General features: G+C 35.6%; 1 protein-coding gene across 14 annotated transcripts in view; it reads right to left on the bottom strand.

Annotated features, from left to right (window-relative positions):
• The window catches only part of LOC138761991 (low-density lipoprotein receptor-related protein 1-like), a 1,165,126-nt gene that overhangs the window by 705,380 nt on the left and 453,621 nt on the right, over nucleotides 1–6,125 (bottom strand). The gene's annotated exons all lie outside the window — the stretch shown is intronic.

The following is a 6,125-nucleotide window of genomic DNA, read 5'->3' as shown; positions in this document are numbered from 1 at the left end:
AATAATTAGTCATCACAAGCTTAATAAGTTGAATATCCTCCTCTTGTGCTGAATTAATTCCTTGATTCTAGTATTATATCCATTCATAAACCATTCAAATCCACCTGAAAATGTGGAAGAAAAAAATGATACGAATAAAAAAGATTGAATTTCACTGAGGTAGATGGTCAAGTGATTAACTGGATTTAAGGCCCTCAAAAACATGTGCAAATCAATATCAAAATCCTGATACTAATGAAATGCTGTGAAAAAATTTATACTACTTGTCCAACATACCAATGTTTGATATATTGATGGTTCAATTTGGAATGGGACAATCAATACATATCAATTAAATGTTGGCAAGAAGATCTTATTAGCAATCATAACCATCCATGCTTAGGATGACTGGTAGTCAATTCAGCTCATTAACTCAGTCCAAAAATAATAATTATTTGTTAACTTATGCTCTTGGAACAAGAAAAAGGTAGCCGTCTCTATAGCCCCCTCAGGCCTGCTCCGTCTCTCAGTAAGATCATGTCTCATCTGAGCTTGACATCAGTTCCACTTTCCTGTGTAGTTTCCATAGCTCTTAACTGCCCTTTAGTCCAAAGGCCTGTCTAGTTCAGCTTTGAAAAATAAAAATAAACATCAAAAATCTCATGCAAATATTACATCATGATATTTCAGATATACAAGGTGTTTCTATTTGCCATTTGCAAAATTGAATTCTTTGATAAACCTATTTTTAAAATCTTGAAAACATAATAGGTTGAGAGGCCTCTAGCCAAGAGTTATATATTAAAAAAAAAGACAATTAGAGAACACCAGATTGAATTGAAGGTGGGTCCCTCACTTTCTGAATAATTTATTCTGTCAGACGTACCAGGAAAATTGAGATCACAGGATCCAAACTGACACAGTACTGAAAAGATTAATTGCTTTGGAATGTCATTTGCCTTTTTGTTAGACTTGGCCCTCCCCATTTAAATTCAATAATATTTTAAGCCAAAAATTCCCAGAAATGTGATTGTCAGATGAAACAGATAAAAATCCAAGTACCCAATTAACCAACCAAATTAAAATATTCTTCAATAGCTGTGCTCCAGCCAAGAATAGTTAGTTTTTTTAAAAAATAAGTCAATTGAGATACAAAGAGATAATTAAATAAGGATTGAAATAAATGACTAAAAAAAAATCGAGAATGAAAGTAACAAGCTATAAATTACACTTTACAAAAATGTTAGTGCAATTGAAATCTAAGATAATGCAACATTATTTTCAGTCCCAGAGAGGTTACTTGAAAAGAATTCAAAATTAGTATATAGTTAAAAGATTAATCCAGACAATTAAATACATACAAGTCTTAAATGGCTTTAAATGTAATACACAAATGTATTGGAGAAACTCAACATGCAAGTCCTTATTTTGATGAAGGGCTCAGATTTGAAACTTCGGTTATATGCCTTTAGGCACTTTTAAGCTGCAGCACTTGGGTAGGCCTCCAGGGATCCAAGTGTGGTTAGTGGGGCAAAGATGCTTCAAGCCCCTTTTAAGCTGCAGGGGGATTGACCCATTAAATTGCCAACATGACGATTTAATTGGGATCCTTCCCCCGCGATGATGCGTTGAACGACACACCATGCACTTACCAGAAGTGACAAATCAAAGTCCAAATGGCAGATGGAAATGGTCTTCAGATGCTGGCTTATCAACTCTGCTGTGCTGCATACAGCAGGCAATTGTTGTGACCACCGTTGTCAGCCGAATGCTGCAGTCATTGGAGGAGCAGCAGGTTGTAAGCACTGTGCATTTCAGAAGATGCAGCCCGGTGACGCACGCACGCAAGCGCTGACATCACGAGAACAACCAGGTTGGCCATTTTCATTTTCGAGCCACCAGTGGACATGAACTAGGTAAGTTTAACTGGGTTCCATGACTCCCTCTGAGGTAGGTAAGTGACCCAGTTGGATTTGGACCACGCTGACCAGGTTGAAACTTTCCAAGCTGCTGAGTAAGTGCAGTGCTAACAGGGGAAATTGCCTGGGTTAACCACATTTACACTGCAGCTAGAAAGGGCCTTTTGACTCCTGTGGATGCTGGTGAATTAGCTGATTTCCTTCCACATTTTTCTGTGTTTACTACAACACAGATTCTGCAGACTTTCTTGTTTCATGGCTTTAATTTTTCCTTTTTTTGTCTCAATACTGATCAATTCACTTGTATAGTCTTTTTTACATTCTTCTGATGAGCTGTGAACTGCCTTTTTTTTTAAATCATCTCATTCTCGTCTTCATGTTTTTTTTGTGTGATTGGCTGCCTGCATATACAAACCAGCTTGAAATGTCTCTTCAATAATAATACCTATTATCAAGTCAAATCTGATATTTTTCCTTTGCAATATTGGCACTGCATGGACTGAAAACTAGTCTTGTTTCAAGGGTGAATTTTGTTGAGGCTGTATCATTCAGAGATAATGGACTCATGTTTCTTCATCACCTATTTTGAGCTTATCATGGTTCTGTGTGATATTTTCAGTCAAACAGCATAATTTATAAAAACTGGAGTATACAGTAGAATCCCCATTATTCAGAATTCAATTGACCAGAAACCCAAACAACTGGCAATAAAAAAAAGAGGGAATAAATAAATCAATAGCATTAAAATGAATAAGAATAAATAAAATGTTAAATAATAGTTTAAAATTGTAAAATTAAATGTTATCTAAAGCAACACATGACCCCTTGGTGAAGATAGGAGCAATTATTCAGTCAACGGAGTGCTCTGGTCATGGCCCACCCATAGCAACTGTTTGAATTAAAATATATTTGAATAAAATGGCCTCACCAGAATGAAGAGCAGGCAATTGTTGTGACCACCGTTGTCAGCCTGCTCACCATTGGGACATCTTTCTGAAAGTGTCTGCCTATCCTCAGCTAGTTAGGATCTTTATATTTATTTGTTTTAGGTATATTAGTCAGGTTTTATCTGTAAACTTCGGGGAGAATGGGTTCATTCTGACAGAGGCATGATTAAGTGAAGCTGCTAGCACAACGGTGTAACAGCACCAGCAACCGGGTTCGAATTTCAATTTTCAAATGACTTGATTAAAGTAACTTTTAGGTTAGGTTTAGGTAATTAAATAATACATTACTAATTTTTTTTTCAAAACTACTTCACATTTGGAACTGTCTTTTGTCTATAAAACTGTGTATTCTTAAGGCAAGTGTATGAGGCATTGTAACAGTGGGTCCCAGTCAAGTGGAAAATTTGTGTATGTGCCAGATAATGGGGATTCTACTGCAAGATTTTATGAACTATGAATATGAAGAGGTATAAAACCTACAAGAGGCGCACGAGCGAAGGTATAAATGTGAAAGCAAACTAGAAGAACATCTAAAAAAAAACTGGTGTCTTAATTTGCTCAAAATCTAATACTTTGTGGGCATTTAGGTCTATGCCACAAATCTCTTCATTCTTGGACCTTTCAGTGATTGTCACATTTTCATAGTAGCAGCCAAAAAAAAAACAGCATTCAGTACTGATATTGGTTCTTGAGCCAAATGATTTCTCTATAAAATGTTTTCCCTTTCTCTGGTTCCTCTTTTGCTTTAAATATATCACTGAAGAATATATTTAGTTTTTAATTTGTATTTATCTAGACATAATCACAACAAAGCCCGGGAGATTTGTGTGGCAACAAAATGACAATTATGGGTTACTGCCTCATTCCTTTTTTCTCCTATTCCCTCTCAGAATATTCACATATATGAGCGAAATATGCCCTTTCACTTCTGACAGCGATGCAAGAAATAATGAATAAACACAAATGAAAATAGGCACAGACGTTCCAAAATCAAATCTTATTTGTACTCAAGGCTTGACATAATTATGTTGGATTACTGGGATTAGATTTTGTCAGGAGATAATCAATTATGGATTTTGTTTCCTTGTGAATTATATTCATTTTAAATGTTTAGGTTATCAAATACACTTACATTTAAGTAATATAACATATTAATTTCAACTGTAAAGAGGACAGAATTGAGGGGTAAATAGACTGACAGACTGCAGAAAAACAAGTCCATTGACTTGCTCTTCCTAAGTACAAATGATTTACTCAGGTAAGATTGCACAATTTACTCCAAAAGTTCTCCTCTAACTCTGAACTAAAGCAAACTTAATCGAACATTTGATACTGACTGATTAATATAATCTGTAGAATATCCCTGATGGGGGCATTAATTCCTGAGTGGAAAGCCTTGCAAAAGTTACTGGCACAGCTCAGTACGTCACAGGCAAAACTCACCTCACCACTGAGAAAATCTAGAGGGAACACTGCCTTTGGAGAGTTGCAGTAATCATCAAAGATGTTCACCACCCAGGACACGCTCTATTCTCTTTGCTGCCATCAAGAAGTAATAAGCACAAGACGTACCACCAGTTTACCCTTCCTTCATCAGTCTCCTAAACAATAGACTCAATCAGAGACTGATTAAAGGATTCTTACTAAGCACATTATTTGTTAATGAATATTCATTTTCTGTATTGCAGTCAGTTTGTTATAACATATATTTTTTCTTGAGTACAGTTTACACTACTGATAAATGCCCGTCCCACAGGAAATAAATCTCAGGGTTGTATGTAATGTTGTGTATATACATGTTTGACAATAAATTTCATCTTGAACTTGATTGCAGTTGTGCATTATTTTGATTTCTACTTTCTTTCCTGTGACCATATCCTGACATAAACCATCACTTTGTATTTGTGTCACTTCATATTTCTCAGATTAACATTATTACATTCAATACATCAAAATCAGGATGGGAATAATTAAATTAGCATAATCATTTGTACCATATGGAATTTTATTTCCAGATTTAATTTTGATGAATGAGGATTGCAATAAAAGGAGCTACCTGAAAATAAAACTAATTATTAAAAATTTGAATTGTGAATGCAGGTAAGACCATTAAACAATCACACCCCTGCTCACCTCCATCCTTTGATCCATTAATACTTCCCGATATCTTGGAAAAACAGCCAACATGTTAAAACAACCATTACATAGCAGGCACCCACTCCACACTCTTTATGGTAAAGAAGACTTAGAAATGTGAGATCAAGCACCACCACTTTCAAAGATAGTTTTAACCCACCTTTATCAGACGACTGAAAGTATCTTTACACAAGGAAAAGTGTGTTGCTTTTGGTCTGTACTAACAAATCTCTTATGCAACTCTGAACCCTGTGCTGTGTCTTTATTTCTGTACTACGTATAAGTTGCCTAACTGGATTGCTTGCAGAACAAACTTTCTCACCGCATTTCAGTATATGCGCCATTGAGCTTAAATTTGGTTCAAGGGTAAAGAGATTTGAGAAACTTCGGTCTAATTTCTTGCGATCTCTGCTAGGATAATTTGTGATAGCTTTTTAATTAGAAATTTGGAGGGATGGAGCTGAGATATTCCAGAAAAAAAATACTGCAGTGAAGCAGAGATTGCACTGCTGGGCTGGAAATCCAGATGTCTATGGAAACAAAAGAAAAATCAAATTCAAGATTCATTGTGGCAACTATGCTAGTCAAATTCTATTAATAAGCTGGAATTTTAAAATCTAATTAGCCATGAGTAATGAAGATTAAAAACTCAACTGGTTCTGTTCAAAAGAGAAAATCTGCTATTTATATTGGGTCTGATGCACATCCGACTCCACATCCAGCAATATGATCAAGTCTAAAATGGCCAAATAAACCACTTAGTTCAAGGGCAACTAGACATGAACAATAAATGTTAGCCTTGCCAAGATCTTGAGAAATTAATACCTTAAAAAAAAAATATTATTTGTCCACCTCACTATCATAATCATTTATTTCTAACAGGTCATCTAAAGGGTTTGAAAGTCCCCTACAACATCCATACTCAATAGGGACCATTACACACCCCCTCCACCGACCTGGGGGCCACAGCAGAATATTTAAGCAGGTACCACAGACTTAATTTTTTTAAATGTTGATAGTAGGAAAGTGGTACAGAATAAAATAACAAAACTTGACTGCTTCATAGGGAAAGGGGCCCATAAACTTTAAGCAGTGTCTTAAGAGAGCCATAGTGGAAAAAGATGGGAATAGCATCTCTATATAA

Source organism: Narcine bancroftii, chromosome 4 (assembly GCF_036971445.1).
Source record: "Narcine bancroftii isolate sNarBan1 chromosome 4, sNarBan1.hap1, whole genome shotgun sequence".
NCBI classification, from domain to species: domain Eukaryota; kingdom Metazoa; phylum Chordata; class Chondrichthyes; order Torpediniformes; family Narcinidae; genus Narcine; species Narcine bancroftii.
This window is presented reverse-complemented; position numbering and strand designations above follow the sequence as displayed.